This window comes from Humulus lupulus, chromosome 7 (genome assembly GCF_963169125.1).
Source record: "Humulus lupulus chromosome 7, drHumLupu1.1, whole genome shotgun sequence".
NCBI classification, from domain to species: Eukaryota; Viridiplantae; Streptophyta; class Magnoliopsida; order Rosales; family Cannabaceae; genus Humulus; species Humulus lupulus.
In genome coordinates, this window is record NC_084799.1 from 200,685,502 (window position 1) to 200,703,295 (window position 17,794).

General features: G+C 31.7%; 1 long non-coding RNA gene across 1 annotated transcript; it reads left to right on the forward strand.

The window, feature by feature from the left end:
* The first annotated feature begins 16,294 nt into the window (after window positions 1–16,294).
* LOC133790128 (uncharacterized) lies at window positions 16,295–17,594 on the forward strand. Its single transcript, XR_009873920.1, has 3 exons — window positions 16,295–16,842; window positions 17,092–17,156; window positions 17,542–17,594. It is a non-coding gene; the product is annotated as an uncharacterized LOC133790128 (long non-coding RNA).
* The last annotated feature ends 200 nt before the right edge of the window (window positions 17,595–17,794 follow it).

Sequence of the window (17,794 nt, forward strand, 5' to 3'; positions counted from 1 at the left end):
AGTCAATCCCAGTAGTTATAGGCGAGTGAACGGAGAAGTCGATCCCAGAGAGATAGAGAAAAATGAGAGAGAGAGAGATTGACAGAGAGACAGAGAAAGACGAGAGAGAGAGATTGACAGAGAGACAGAGAAAGACGAGAGAGAGAGAGAGGAGATATGAGGGATGGAGGAGACTTGAGCTGAGATTTGAGGGATGGAGGAGATTTGAGCTGAGATTTGAAGAAGGGATGGATGAAACCGAAGCTAGATAGAGTTCAGAGACTTACTGTACTAAGCCGAAGAAGAAAATGGTGAGTCCAAAATTGGAAGGATTTTTTCTGAAAAAAACGTATTAGTGGTGGCACTACAACAAATTCTATTATTAGCGGCGGGGGACTCCGCCGCTAATAAATGCCACATCCGCCGCTAATATACTGTAGCGGCGGGCCTCCGCCGCTAATACCCCGCGCCTAAAATGGTGTCGCTAATAATGATTATTAGCGGCGGACTGACGCACCCGCCGCTAATAATCAATTATTAGCGGTGGACATTAGCGGCGGATCCCGCCGCTAATAACTATGTCCGATGCATTAGTATTAGCCGCGGGGTCCGCCGCTATTATTGTATTTATAATTTTTTTTAAATTAAATTTTAAATAAATTAATATTTATTAAATTTAATTATTTTTAAAAATAATTTATAATATAATTTAATAAAAATAAACATTTAATTAATTTAAACATAACTAACATTAAAATTAATATAAATAGTTTTAATATTTATCAACCTATTAAATATCACTATAGTCATTAAAAATAAATAAAGTATTAATTCAGTCCAAATATATAAACTAGTAACTAAAGAAAATCATTAAGATTAATATTAAAATTGTCCTCATCTTCAACATTTTGGTCTGGCTGTGAGGACGATGGCTGTGACGATGGCGGTGGCTGTGGCGGCCGTGGCGGTGGCGGTGAAGGAATATATGGTGGTTGTGATGATCGTCCGAGCGTGAGGTCCCCAAACAGATCTCGAGGCTGTGGCTGTGGCGGAGGCTGCATCGATCCTCCTGGAAAATCGGTAAAACTAAAATATTGTGGAGGAGACTGAGAATGGGGTCCAAATATGTATTGGTTTTGATACTGAGGAGGTTGTTGCGACGACATATGTGGCGGATACATTGGATGAGGCTGGTACAGCTGCTGCGGCGGATACTGTGAAGGAGGCTGGAACTGCTGCTGTGAAGGAGTCTGATACTGCTGATGTGAAGGAGGCTGATACTGCTGTGAAGGAGGCTGATACTGCTGTGATGGAGACTGAGAAGACGAAGCACCTTCGGATTGTGGTGGCAAATGCCTCTGCAGAAAACTGTCAAACATTGGGTTATACAGTTTACTGGGATGCACAGTTGTCGAAGTCTCAAACGTCTCACGAATTGCCTTCACCAGCAAAGCCATAACTCTCATATCTTCATTAGGCGAAGCAGCAGTATTTGCTTGGGACTGACTTTGATCTGTAGAGCTAGAGGATGTCTTTTTTGCCTTCCCTTTCGCCCTATAACCACTCCTCTTTGGTAGTCAGATCTCTCCCCGAGTACTTTACTTAGTATCTCGTATTGATCGACCGGGGACGAATCAACACCAGATACATTTAGAGATGCCTCACTCTGCTGTTGACTTTGCCTCTCATTCTGTGACCTCTCAACCTCAGCCGCCATTTTTTCCTGTATAAAGATAACATTATAAACAAAAATTAGAAACATTATAAACATTAGAAACAAGAAAACAATAATATACACTTACATAATCTTGTTGAGCTGCCTCATTGACAAAAGATTTTGTCGATTTTCTCATATGAGCATCCCTCCAGGTATCAACAACATGCGCATTCGGGTTCTCCTATACAAATGTAAACAAAATGTTTCAGAATGTGTTATTTTATAAAATTAAATTAACATCTTCACTTACATATTCGTGACGCTTAGCTGCCAACGACTTTGTGCCTTGTGTTGTTACATACTTCAGTTGTCTTCTGTTTACTTGATTTTTAGCGGAACGAGCCAAAAATCTTTCGCTCAAAAACATTTCACAAATAAGCTTCCAAGCCTCCTTAGTGCAATGGTTAGGTGGCTTAGAGAGGATATTCTCCAAATCTTCTGGTCCAGCATAATGATTTTTGAAGTGTCTATGTCTATAGTTCTTTCTCTCGCGATATCTTTCCCCCATCTCCTTGTTGAGAGTTGCTAGAACTGACTCACGTTGTGGATGACCGTCTATATTATAGTAATACTGCATTAGGAAAAAAAATATTAGATAACTTGTAAATAATGGAATTAAATAATGAAAAGTACAAGATTTGTAATTTTTTTACCCTCATACGATCAAGCACTTGATCCTTAAACTGTTGAGGTACATCAGCAAAATCCAAATAATGCCCCGGACACAACATGGAAACTAGAGTTCCCAACATGCGAATAAAAGCTTGATCCTCCTGCCCAACCACTTTGTTGGTCACAGGATCAAGCTCTAGATCCAATGGTTTCCCAGCTTTTTTCCTTCATTCTTCAAGAACATTATTACTAGCAGGGCCACGACCTTTTCTTCTCGTCGACGGGGCTTTAAAATTTATTAACAATAATCAGTATTAGTATTGATGTTATATTTATCTAACAATATAATTTCTAAAAATAATTTTGATATGCAATATTTAACCTGACTCGCAAGATGTTGGTACCCTAGAAGGATCTGGCGGGTCTTGACCCCCACCATCTCCGCCATGATAAGTAGCTATATCAGCTGACATTATACTTCAATTTAAAATTTATTAGTTAGTAATTAGCATTAAAGAGAAGTATATCACATTGAATTCATAATAATAATAATTACAAAAAAAACTTCATTATATTTAAATACATAGAAATGTTACACAAATAGAAAAAAACTAAACAGAGTAATCACTATCATTTCCATCAGTAATCGGAGATACATTTTCATCTTCACAAAGCTCAAATATCTTATATTATAATTACAAAAAAACACTTCATTATATTTAAATACATAGTTCTGTTACACAAATAGAAAAAAACTAAACAGAGTAATCACTATCATTTCCATCAGTAATCGGAGAAACATTTTCATCTTCACAAAGTTCAACAACCAATTCATCTTCTGCATCTGCAACGTCCTCATGTTCTGACATATCAACTTCGTCGTCACCATCTTCATCAGCTCCAACATATGCAGCAGGTTGATCAGATTGCATAATCAACTCTCCGAGGTCCACAGTCAACAAAAAATTTGATGAACTTGTTTCATGTACAACATCAATAACATCATTAACCTCATCAGAATTGTCCCAAATCTGTCAATGATTCACATCTTCTACAACTTTCCAATCAAGACCTCTAAGTAAATCATCGAGATAGAAAACTTGCTTAGCTTGAGTAGCAAGTATGTACGGCTCATCTTTGTACCATTCGCCATTGACGTTTATACTAGTGACATTATTTTCAATGACTGTTTTCTTCATTCTTTGATTTGTATTAAACCATTTGCACCGAAATAATGCCACTGAATATGCACCAGTGAAAGAAACTATCACCACTTCTTCAAGCGTGCCGTAAAAATTAAAACCTTCGGTTCCGGCAGCCGACACTCCACTATTCTGTGTGGTGCGCTTTTTGTCTCGATCGTGTGCAATAAATCGAACACCATTGACTATACAACCTTGGTAAAATGTTGACAAATGATCTGACCCAGATGCTAAAGCTAACAGTTCATCACCGTTATCCAAAGACCCAAGCTTGTGCAGGTCATATATGTAAATACATAGAATGATATTAGATTCACAAAATATATCATTAATAAAATCACTGTTCAAAGTTCAAAGTTCAAAGCTACCTTTTTATGAAACCACGAACGAAAATTTTTCCTATGCAAACGATCATGATCACCATCTGGGTATTTTTGTTTAATCTCTTGTAGGTGTTCACTGTTAATTAGAATAGTGTTACAATTCTTGATAACAAAAAAATGATAATAACCACACATGTTCTAATTTATAAGAGAATAAACTTACTCTAAATATGGCTCAATTTCAGGAGAATTCTCAAGTATGAACCACTCAGCTATTTCACGAGTCTTATGATCGAGAGTCTTCAAAGTTCCCTTTGTGAGTGGACGACATTGAGATTGGAAAACTGCAAGATTTCGTGGGATATAAGTTGCATCTTCATTTCGATCAAGACGGTTAAATCTTGTTTCAATGCCTTTGAAATACATTGAACAAAAGGTCAAAGCCTCGTCTGCAACATAGCCTTCGACGATCGACCCTTCAGGGCGAGCTTTATTTCCCACATAATTCTTTAATTTTTTCATGTATCTTTCAAAAGGATACATCCACCTCATAAATACCGGACCACCCAATATTGCTTCTTCTGGCAAATGCAATACCAAATGAATCATTATGTCAAAAAAAGCTGGAGGAAAAATGAACTCCATCTTGCACAATATCTGAATAAGATCATTTTGTGCTTCCTCCATATCTTTAACATTTAAAGTCCTCGAACATATTTGCCTGAAGAAATTGCACAATTCTGCAATAGTGGTTGATATAGATTTTGGAAGAAACTTACGAACACCGAGCGAAAGTAATCGTTGCATTATCACATGACAATCGTGTGACTTCAACCCAAGAATATTTGTATCATTCTCAGACACTTTCTTCTTCAAATTTGAACAAAAACCATCTGGAAATCTAACTCCTTTTATAAACTGACAAAACTGTTGCCTCTGCGCCGGAGTTAATACATAAGGAGCGTGCGGCTTCATCAACTTCCCATTCTCATCTTCATAAATCCACAATGATTCTCTCACACCCATCTTTTTCAAATCATGTCTGGCATTAGTGGTGTCCTTAGATTTATCACTGTCTAAGATGGTGCCAAGGAGACTATCACACACATTCTTCTCAACATGCATGACATCTATATTGTGTTTTAATTTGTTTGTACACCAATACTCAAGCTCATAAAAAATACTTTTTTTCCTCCAATTACCTTCATCTACTCCTCTTTTACGTTTCACACCCCCAAACTGGACATGTTTTCCTGGAACTTGTGCTGCAAGAGCATTAACTTGTTCTAGTATATCCTCACAAGTAAACCGTCTCGGAGGACGTCTTCTCTCAACTTCTCCATCGAACTCTTTGTCTCTTCTCATTCGATGAGTACTTGGCAAGAATCTTCTGTGACCAACGTAAGAAGTTTTACCGATCACTCGGATGGAAGTTGTGTCCTCATTACACGTAGGACAAGCTTTGTATCCCTGACCACTCCATCCAGAAAAACTACTGCGAGCTGGAAAATCGTTCACTGTCCACAAAAGGGCTGCCCGCATCTTGAACATCCTGTTGGTCATACTATCTCTTGTATCAACTCCGTTAACCCACAGATCCTTCAACTCATCCACCAATGGTCTCAGAAATACATCCATGTCCTTACCGGGTGATTTTGGCCCAGGAATAAGGAGGGTCAACATGAAATAATTGTCTTTCATGCACAACCAAGGTGGCAGATTATAGTTTGCCAACACCACAGGCCACATGCTGTATGCAAGATTCATGTTGCCAAATGGATTAAATCCATCAGCAGCTAAGCCCAGACGAACATTTTTGGGATCCCTTGAAAAATCAGGATGCTTGGCATCAAAGTCCTTCCACGCAGAGCCGTCTACCGGGTGTCGCATCACCCCTTCATCTTTTGATTTCCCGGCGTGATGCCATATCATGTGTTTTGCTGTAATCCTTGAACTGTATAATCTTTTCAACCGAGGGGTCAACGGAAAGTAACGCATCACCTTGTGTGGCACTTTTTTTCCTTTCGTCATTTCGGAAGTAATCCATCTAATACTTCCGCATACTGGACATGTCTCTTTAGATGCATGCTCATTGTAAAATAAGCAGCAATCATACTGACACACATGAATGGACTCGTATCCCAACCCTAATTTTTTCAATCTCTTTTTCGCCTCGTAGTACGATCCGGGGATTTTGTTCTCCTTAGGAAATGCAAGCTTTAACAACTTTAGCAATTCATCAAATATGTTGTTAGGCATCTTCCCTCTAACTTTTAGATGCAATAACTTTGCTAAAAAGTTCAGGGATGAAATCCAATCACAGCCAGGATACAACTCCGCTTCAATCTCCTCAAATAACTCGTCATAATACTGACTCCCACCGGGATCCCTTTCTACTTCCTCAGTTGTCGGTAAAAGGAAGTCTTCCACAACTTGAATCATCTCATCGTCTTCATTCTCATCAACCACCTCATCAGCAACAATTTCTTCCACCTCACCATGAAAAATCCACTTATCATAAGCTTGATGAAAACCCCTATCGACTTATCATAAGCCCGAACTACATCCAAAGATTCAAATCTATTATTATTGCATCTCACACACGGGCACCTAATTCTTCCATCAGAATCTTTATGTTCCGACGCCATCCTCAAAAAAGCTTGCAGACCATTCCAATATTCTTGACAACCACGATTTCTCAATGTTGTCCAAGTCTTGTCAATCGCCATCTAAAGTGTTATAAGAGTGTGAGTTTTAGTAATGTAAATGGAAATGGATAACAAAAGCGATTTGTTATCATTTTTGAAATCTTATGCAATATTATAATATCTTATGCTATTTTATGATGTTTTATTTGATAATGTTATTTATAAACAAATTTATTTTTTTTTCCTAAACTAATTTATTATTGATTAAAATTTTATTAAATATTATATCTAACTTTTATTATTTAATTAATTACATTATTATAAATTAATTAAAAAACAAATTATTATTTATTCTTAATTTTTTAAACTTTTAATAAATATAATTATCAATTTCTATATTCATGTAATTTATAAATTATTATTTATTCATAATTTTTTAATTTGTAATAATAATAATAATGATTTTATAAATTAATTATTATTTGACTTTAAGACTAATTTATATTTTTAAATAATTACATAAATTTTATTAATAATATTTTAAACTTATCATTTATGTGCCGATATCCATGTAATTGATGGTTGTAGTCAACAACCATCAATCACAAACATACCGATACTAAGAAAATAAATTAACTACTAATTAATTTTTTTGTTCTATTTTTACAAATAATAATAATAATAATAATAATAATATATGTTCAAGCAAAAAGGAGAAAAAAGAATAAAATAACATGATAATATGCACTTATTGTTGTTTTTTTTTTCTATACTCACTTTTTTTATTAAATAAACTTTCTTAAATTTGTTTCAAAAAATTTCACAATCTAAACAAAATTAGTTTCCCTATTAAAAATATCAAGTTGCGGTGAAAGTTAGTTAGTAGTATAAAAGCTTTCACTTATTTGACTAAATACATTTTTTTTTTACAATAATTAACAAGTAGATCAAAAAATTTGGTGTGGCCGTTAATAATGGCAATGGAGTAACACAGACGTGATATAATTAGTTTGTTTCAATTTTAATTTAAAAAATAATTACAATTTTTTTAAAAATAAAAAATAATTCAAAATTTATTACTAAAATTTTAAAATGATTCAAACATTAAAAAAATATTTTAAAATTTAAATTAATTTTAATTGAATTTGTATATTTTTCTAGCACTTAGTTTAATTAATATTATATAATTAATAAAATGGTGATAAAGAAAATATGGGTGCTAATAATCTGATTGATCAAGTTTAAATCTTCTTTATTCAATATTAACAAAAACAATATATTTTACTTAATAATAAATCATCTATTATTATATTTTATAAATTAATTTAAATTATCACTTAAATTTTATTTTTAACCAAAACAGTCCTATAATTTTTTACATACCAAGATTAAAAAATAAAGTAAGAACAAACACATATATCTTAACAATAGATGTCAAGATTTACATACCAAGGATACTAACTAAAGGACTCAAAACTCAAATATTATACACTAAACAAATACAAAATAAATTATTCAAAAAATACAAAAGATATTAATTACAAAAAATATATCCACACCTGTTGAGGGTGTGCCAAGGTCGTGTGTGTGTCGGGGTCGTAGGTGTGTCGCTGTCCTGATAAAAAAAAAATTAATACCAAAAGATACACGAAAAAAATTCAAACCAAAATAATATAAAACTAAGTAGCTAGTATAAAATACACCATTATTCACCATTGAAGATGATTAAAGGAGAGAGCACAAAAGTAGCTAGTATAAAACAAGTGTTTCTATACCACTTACAACAATGACATAAACAAGTATATTTATTTTAGTCAATTTATTAATCTAACTTTTGCAAGTGCTTAAAATGCATGCACTTGTTTGATTTAAATTAAAATAATAAAATCAATTACATTGAGTAACTAAATTCTAGGAATTAAGTTTATGAAAGTATAAAATATGATATGGATAAGTTACATAAAAAAAAATATAAAGAAATTTATTATTGCTGATATAAATGAAAGCTACCAACAAATATATGAAATAAAAACTTGACATGAATAGAAATTAAATTAAAAAAATTAAATTAAATTATTTATTTAGATAATATTATATCAAACTTTTATTATTTAATTCATTAAATTATTAAAAATTAATCAAAAATTAAATTATTATTTAAATAATTATTTATTCTTAATTTTTTCTACTTTTATTAAATATTATTATCAATTTCTATTTACATGTAATTTATAACTATTTAATATTAGATAATATTATTCAATAAACAAATTAAATTAAATTATTTATTTAGATAATATTATATCAAACTTTTATTATTTAATTCATTAAATTATTAAAAATTAATCAATAAATAAGTTATTATTTATATAATTATTTATTCATAATTTTTTATACTTTTATTAAATATAATTATCAATTTCTATATTCATGTAATTTATAACTATTTAATATTGGATAATGTTATTCAATAAACAAATTAAATTATATAATTTAATTAGATATTATTTAATTAATTAAATTAATAAAAAATAATTAAAAATAAATTATTATTTATTCATAATTTTTTATAATTTTATTAAATATAATTATCAATTTTTATATTAATGTAATTTATATTAAACAATATTATTCAATAAACAAATTAAATTAAATTATTTAATTAAATAATAATATATCAAACTTTTATAATTTAATAAATTAAATTATGAAAAATTAATAAAAAATTAAATTATTATTTATATAATTATTTATTCTTAATTTTTTTATACTTTTATTAAATATTATTATCAATTTCTATATTCATGTAATTTATATTTAACAATATTATTCAATAAACAAATTAAATTAAATTATTTATTTAGATAATATTATATCAAACTTTTATTATTTAATTCATTAAATTATTAAAAATTAATCAACAAATAATTTATTAAATATATAATTATTTATTCTTAATTTTTTATACTTTTATGAAATATAATTATCAATTTCTATATTTATTCTTAATTTTTTATACTTTTATGAAATATAATTAATATTTCCACAATACAATATTTAAAACCTTATACACAAAATTTACAGATAATAATCTAATACCCTACCAACCTCATCACTCAGCCACAACCCCAACCTCGAAACCTCCTGACATCACAACCCCAAACCCATGCCCCCGGTCCACCCACAATCTCAATCCCCCGACCTTAAACAACACACACAATCTCAATCCAAAAACTTTTTTTTTTCCTGTCTTCTTTTTGTAAATATAGTGCAAGAGATAGGAGAATAAGACATTTCCTAAATCTGTCAATAGCTGTCTCACTAACATATATGAGCAAAATTTTAAAAAAAATCTAAGAAGCACCAAATAAAAAATCTAACACTAATACGTGGAACAAGAAATATGAACGTAAAAAGTAAGCAAATATCAACACATTTTCCATGGCAAAAGCAAGAACAGAGACAAATTAATCTGAGAATTAGAATATGAAAATGGAAATGGAGTTTGCTTGCTTACCTTTGTAGAAAGCAGCTAAACCAGAGAGAATCAGATTGCAGTGCGAGCAGAGAGCCCTGAACCTGGACATATTTGACAGAGAAAGCAAGAACAGAGACAATGAGACTAAGAATGATTAAGAGAAGATGTAAGACTCATAATCATATTGAAGAACTCAACGAAGAAGAAAATGGTTTAAGTTTTATCAAGAAACTTACTTGTCTCGGATGTATTCTTCTCTGCAACTGTGAAGAATCGTTGGAGATGAAGAAGAGAGAACGGTTGACGAAGGGATGAGAGACGCGAGGGAAGAAGAAGGGATGCATGGAAAATTTAAACTGCTCAAGAGAATTAGCGGCGGGGCCCGCCGCTATTATTATTCCCCCGCGGCTAATATTATTATTAGCGGCGGGTAGTCCGCGGCTAATAACAGTAATTACCCGCCGCTAATAATAATAGCGGCGGCCGTCCGCGGCTAATAATAGTAAATACCCGCGGCTAATATTATTAGCGGCGGGTAGTCCGCGGCTAATAATAGTAATTACCCGCCGCTAATAATAAATGAAAAATTCCCGGGGTTTTTATTTTGGGTATTGGCGGCGGACTGTCCGCCGCTAATAATCGTATATCCGTCGCTAATAAAATATAAATATCCATATTTATATTTTACTTTTATTAAATATTAATAGCGGCGGAATAGCATAGTCCGCCGCTAATAACCTCTACAATGGCGGCGGACTGAGCCCGCCGCTAATGACCTCGCCGCAACTACCTGCATTTGTTGTAGTGTGGGCTCCCAAAATATTACTGCCTTTTTCATTTGACACATGTATAACATTTTCCATAATAATTTTTCATTACTATTATATTCATGTGTTATGGAAATAGGTATTTGGTGTAGTGAACGAAATTTGTTCTTTTAACTTTTATTATTAATATCTTAAAAATGTTAGAGGAATTTGAATATCTTAAATATTCATCCATAGAGAAGAAGGTTCTGAGATTAAAATTGTGTGCTGCGGTGATAACGAAAGGTTGAAAACTTGTGTGTATTAGAGAAGTAGGTTCTGGAAAATTTGTTTGTGTGCTGCGGTGATATAAGGAAGAAAACTTATTGTGTGTTTTTTGAATTTCTTGACTTGGTATTGATAGATGGTTAGGTAAGATTTTATATGTATAGATTAAATTTTTCCTTTAGTCATATTGTTTTCATTATTTCCATATGTATAGATTAGATTTAATTGCCACAACCCAAGCTAAAATCTTATCTTTGATCCAAACCCAATTAGTTAGTGGCTACCATTTTAGAATCTGATTTTTAAATTAAAAACAACACTAGAATCTCTTGAACTAGAGACTATTAAATGGATAGAAAATAAACAAGCAGAATTAACAAAAAATGGTGGTCAAGACTTGTGTTTAGATAAGCCTCCAATAAGATAACTAGATAAGCATTTAGATAAGCCTCCAATAACTAGATAAGCATTTAGACCAAGCTTTCGAGTCCTTAGTTATCTATCTCCGTGAAAGCAACTTTACTACAATTAGAAATTACCTAAACATTCACTACCCTAACAAAAGTACAACTTAGTAATAGCATATATTGTAGAAGATGAACAAGAGAAGTAGTTTACTTGTTTGAGACCAAATAATCAGGTCGTACATCCAAGGCAGCAGAGTCAACAAGGTCCCTATATAGTCACTCAATCAAACACCACACCTACCTCTCTTTAGTACACATCTTCTAGTATACCAATAATACATGACTTATTTATGTGATGATGAATCATATAATAGTTAAAGTTGGAAGTGAAATGGTACATATATGGTTCTTTTGCCTTTTTTTTTTTCTTATAAAGAAAGAGTCAAACATTTCATTAAGGTTTGCTAAGTAGATTAAGAGCATTTTTATGGTGTGTGTGTTAGTTAAGTAGAGCCATGCTAAACTCTGCCTCTGGCATGAGATTTTTTTTTAATCCCAGTTTTTCTCTGTTCTATAGTATGATTTAATTTTAGTTTATCTTTCTTGAGAAAAGTGACTTGTTGAGACTTTATTGTTTTTTTGGACTCGATTAGAGCATAAGCAACAAGAATATAAAATTATCTAACTATTAAATTTAGACTATAGATAAATATATAAAATCATTATGCCTTAATAATTCACTTTATACATTGCACATCAAAGACCAATAATTAAACTTTAAATTGATATTGTTTGTTAGACTATATTAAGTTTTTTTTCATTATGTTGTCTTTCATCATATAGTGATTTTCATATTTTATGTGTTTTGTTAGTACATTTTAATGGGCCACTTAGCAAATCTAGTTCTCATGCATGTTACAAGTAATAGAAAAGCTTGGTCTTCTAAACAATTCTAAGTTCGAATTGTTAAGGATTTACTTGTAGAGTCCTAGAACTTTACTTAGCTAAGTTAGATAGTAGTATTATAGTATTTATAGTGTCATCTTTTTAACTGTGGATTTTTGACTCAGACCGGGATTTATTTGGACACTCATAGTAGTACTTGTAGATTTTCTAAGTTTAACCTATAGTTTAAGAATATTGATGTTAACCTAAGGTTTAATTAATATGACTGATATTAAGGATAAGATTTATTATACTATAAGGTTTAGATAACAACCAATAGGATTTTAAGCACATGTTATGAATGGGTGATTAAGGATTAAGTATTTTGAGGATTAAATTTAATAAGGGTAAAGTTTGAATGCTCTAAGGTCAGTCAGCAGCTTTGAATACATTTAAGGGCTTAGTCAAGGTTGTTTACTCCATTCAAACTTAGCTAAAAATGTGTAATTTCGTGTTTAAATAATCAGCGTGTGCCGATATATCGCAGCTATAGGGGGCGATATATCACAGCACGTAGATACGGAAAACAGGAAACGATGGACGACTGCCTCGGGCATACTGGCCCAGGCGATATATCGCCTACAGGGGGCGATATATCGCCCCTCTCAGCTTATTTTGAAAGTTTTTGAATTCTTTTTCCATTCAACCATTCAACCTCTTGATAAGTCCAGCACCTTTTTGAACGAGTCTTCAGCCTCTGCTGAACGATTATTCAAATTATTTTCACCTAAAAAGCCATTATTTTTATTCAAGTGAAATTAAGATCCTTTCATTCCTAAACTCTATAAATAGGACCTAGTACCCTGCCATTATTCACCTTTTACTCTAAGTTCAGAGGCTGCAAGTTGCTAGGTGAGTGTGAGAGTGTAAACACTTGGGTGGGGAAATCATAAGCTTGATCATCATAAGCTTATCAAACACTTGGGAAGTAAGGTTCTATAGTATTTCGGTTCGAGGTTTAGATTGGTCTACAAGTCTTCAAGGTATTTCTACACCTTAGTTCTTTGGTATTAATTTATTTTAAGTTCTCATAGTCTTCTACTCAGCCTCTAACCTTAATCTTTATTTTGGTTAGGAAATCTAAGAACTTGCACATAAGTTTTTGGTAAGTATGTTTCTCAATGGTTTAGTCCTTCCATTCCTTTCATTTCCTTTTCTTCATTAAACTCACCCTTTCATAATGGTTTTAGGGGTGTTCCAAAGTCCCAGCGCTGTCCTCTTATCCCGGTATTTTGGTAAGGAAAATAGGATAGAATCTATATGTTATATGCTTATGTTATCTTATGTCTTATGTTATGAAATATGTTATATAATATGTTATGATAAGTGTTATGATATGTATGTTCGTAGGCTTGGGCATATGACCCATATGACTAACAAGACCCCAAATAGATTATGGGCATATGACCTGCTTAGCTAGTAGGACCCCACTAATCTCATGGGCATATGACTTGTTTAGTCTATGGGACCCCAAGTAATAATGGCCATTATAGTATGTGTATGATATAAGTATTATGTTATGTTTTTATGTTTCTTATAAAATCTATGTATATGAACTGTGTGTTAGATTTTTCCTTGCTGGGCATTAGGCTCATTCCTTTTTTGTTTATATGTGCATGAAAATAGGTCTTAGTGGCGGAAAGGTTCTTGGAAGCTTGGAGAATGTGTATTGAGGCGGAATGGATTCAAGAGCCGAGCGTTATTCGATTCAAGGATGTAGTTTTGTCTTTATGGTTTTTACATGTATTTTCCGTATTTGTTATGTAATCCCGTTTTATTCTAAATAATGTTATGTTTTGTTTTTAAAACAATGGGATCCCATATCCTACTTGATATTTTATGAAAGTAACTCTTATTTCTACAAGTTTCTAATAAATTTATGGTATTTTCGCAAATGTAAGTTTTATTAAGGATTTGTATGTATAGTTTCGTTAATGGTCCAAAAGTCTAGAGTAGTTGGGTCATTACATTACTAGTACAGTAGCCTTTCGTGATCATTTCCTTTTCAAGACTTAATCATTGGCTATAAATGACTCATAATTTTATAAGTGCTTGTATTTTTTTGTTTTCTTCTTTGTCTGACTCACGTACTCATAAATGCTTTATATGAATCTAATTATTGATAGTAAGGGTTTAGCTACAACAATGTTTTTCTTGAGAACTTAAATTTTTTCCAAAATGGATTGATTATCACTTAAAATTCAAGGCTTGCTTAGATTTCATAATTACATGGTAATATTTTTTTAATATATATGTATGCTTGACCATATTTTTATTTCAATTCCTCTGAAATAAGGTAGCATGTCAACTTGCATTTATTATGATTATGGAGCATTTATTCCCAATTTGGTCTCTCCTTGTGTAAGAGTTATAAATCTTTTTTATGTAATGAGATAAAAAGGTGCATTATTATATAAATTCATCATGCAAGTTAGTTGGGCAAAGCTTAAGTAAAGAAAAAAGAAAAAAGAGAATAAAGGTGGTAACTAGGCATGTTTGCTTTGACAAGAAAATAAATTCAATTCCAGAAAGGGCATTCAACATATGCTAGTTTGTTAAGTTGTTGGATAAAAATATTGATTTGTTACAAGCCACCATTTCTCTTTGAAATTTTGGTTTGCCCTGCATCATACAAGATATTGTAACTTATAAATAATTTCTTTTATATAGCTTTTTTTTCCTTTCAATTGGTGCATGTTAAAATGAATGGCCTGGGCTAAAACAATGAAAAATAATTACATTTAAATTTATGTAATAATTGCATCCATGCTTTATTTGAGGAGTGTTGTCTCCTATCTTTATTTGAGGAGTCTTGTCTCCCTTTTCTTTAATTGAGGAGTCTTATCTCCATTATAATGTTTATTTAATATTTGTTATCTTTTATCTTGTAGTAGGTCCTTATGCATATATATAACTGTTGAAGCATATGTATGTTCTTTCCATTTTCTTTTATTTTGTTTGATTGTGTTGTGCCATATGATTCTAGTTCAATAAAGTATCATGTTGCTACTATTTTGTTATTAGCATTCAGTAAGATTTTAGTGACTTAATTATCGTTCTTGCTTTTTTTTTTTTGATGATTTTTGACTAGTTTATTGCCTTATATCTCTTGTCTTTTGCTTCTTTGAAAAAGTTCTGGGTTAGATTTTGGAATGTTTGTTTGTATTGAGGTTCAAAGTGTAAGGTAACTGTGGTCTATGTTACTCTTTAACTAATGGTCAATGCCCCACAAGTGTATACCACTTACATACGTCCTATATGTTTAATAACACAGTAATTCCTACTATTTTGTCTCGGAGATTCTTTCTTGTATAAATATATACACATATATATATATTTTGTGTATATATAGAGAAAGAGAGGTATACTTTTCTTCAATTGGAGAGAAGAGCTGTAGTTATTTTGTAATCAATTAAGGAATCTGTAGAAATTTTTGCGTTGGTAGTTCCTAAAAACTTACTTTCTATGCTATTTTAATTTGATATTCTTATGACTAGTATTAATATGGACAGTAAATTTGGCCTAGAAAATTGTAATGGGTCTATGATAGTGTTAGCAAGTTATGGTTTGTGGACCTGAAGCTTGTCTTTTTCCAACCCTTTTACTAAACATAGTCTTTGGGTGATCATGTACTCTCTGGTTTTGAGTTTAATGGTGATGGTGATATTTCTGTATAGCAATTTCATTTTCAACTTATGAGGTTCATGCATATCTATCTAATAATCTATTTGGTTTTAAGGGAAATTAAATTTTAAATTTGTACAACCAAAATAGCTTATAAATGAATGATTGTTTGTCTTTTAGTTTCAAAATCAAATCCTAGGCTGCATAAGAAATGTCATCCAAGGTTCAGTAAAAGAAGAACATGATTGTTGATCAAGTAGAGAGAAAAAGGTAGGAATTATAGATTTGTCTTGTTAGAACTTATCAATGAGAAGTGGAAAAGAAACATGAAGAGGGTAGGAAAAGTCAATTTTGGTTGCTATTTGGTAACTAGAAAGTAGTATTTTAGTTTTGAATATTTAATGGAGAGTTAATATTATTGGAAAAGTATGCTCTAATTTTGGTGTTTTAGTTTTGAATATTTAATGGAGAGTTACTAAGTTGTAGCAAGAAGTTGAAAATTGGATCATATTGTTTGGAGTAGAAATACATGTGTTTTAGTGTTTTTTTTTTCATGTAAACAGAAAATCATGGATTCCCTGTACTTTTTAGCTTAAGAAATTTGCTTGTCATGTCTCATTTTCTGTTTCTTGTGAACCTTTGTTATTGACACCGAATTAGATGCATTTTTTACTGACTCAGGTCAAAAGAACACTAGAATTAAGGCACATTATTTAAGTTTAGACAATGTTACAAAGAACTTGAGAAAGTTCTATGCACAAGCTTACTTGGGACAATCACCAAAACAAGCTCCAAAGTATTGGCTTCATTTTCAAGTTTCTGTACTATCGCTTGGTTGGAATACTTACTTTGTCTCAAAGGCATATAGTACAGGTAATTGAGTTCAAACTTGCTAGTCAAATTATATTGAACATATAGTTGATTCTTATGAAGCTCACCATTAAGATACAATATCATATAGTATGCATAAAGAGTAATGCATGTTGGTGAATTGGATTGCTTACTAATTTATAGTAGTGTTTAAAACTAATTTGTTTGATGTGATCTGAACTAGTAACTAAAGTTGTTTCATGAGTTTCAAAAGCTTGATTCATGAATTGGATTGCTTACATCTTCATCCAGAAAATGGGATCAATGGTAGATGAATTGGATCCATGTTGAACAATTGGATCCATGTTGAACAATCAGTAAGTTGCTTAAAATTTCTACTGAGTCGTTTATGTCAAGCATAAGTAGAGAAACGAGTATTAGGTTACTACTTGGGTATATTGTTAAATGAGTCCTTTGATTACAGTTTTTAAAAAGACGATGCTTCTTCCTGCCCTTCTTTATTATTGAAATTAATTCACCTGCTCATGTATGTTGTTCGGTGTGATTATATGCTGAATATCATTCCTTGTATTTTCTCCTGTGTGAATTAATTTTGTTATTAATTTTTAAATTCTATACAAGTGTAACTTAAATAAGTATGTGAATATTTCAGCATGATCTAGAATATGATATTTTAGTCATAAATTTACGAATTTGATATTGTTGTTAGAAAGTTACTTAGTAGACTTTGTCTGTTTTCAGTTGGTGAACACAGGAAAGGAAAGGGCAAAAGTCATCCTTCTTTTTACATGGGCGGTAAGCATCTCTTTTCCTAACATAATTGTGTATAATTACTCCTTGATGTTGAAATTATTGATTTCAGGTATTGACTTGCATGAAACTTATATAAATTTTTCTTCATTTTGTTTGAGACAACTGTGACAAAGTTCAGAGTTGGGTTTTCCTGATTATCACATATATGGCTGTCATGAAACATCTAATATCTAACAATATT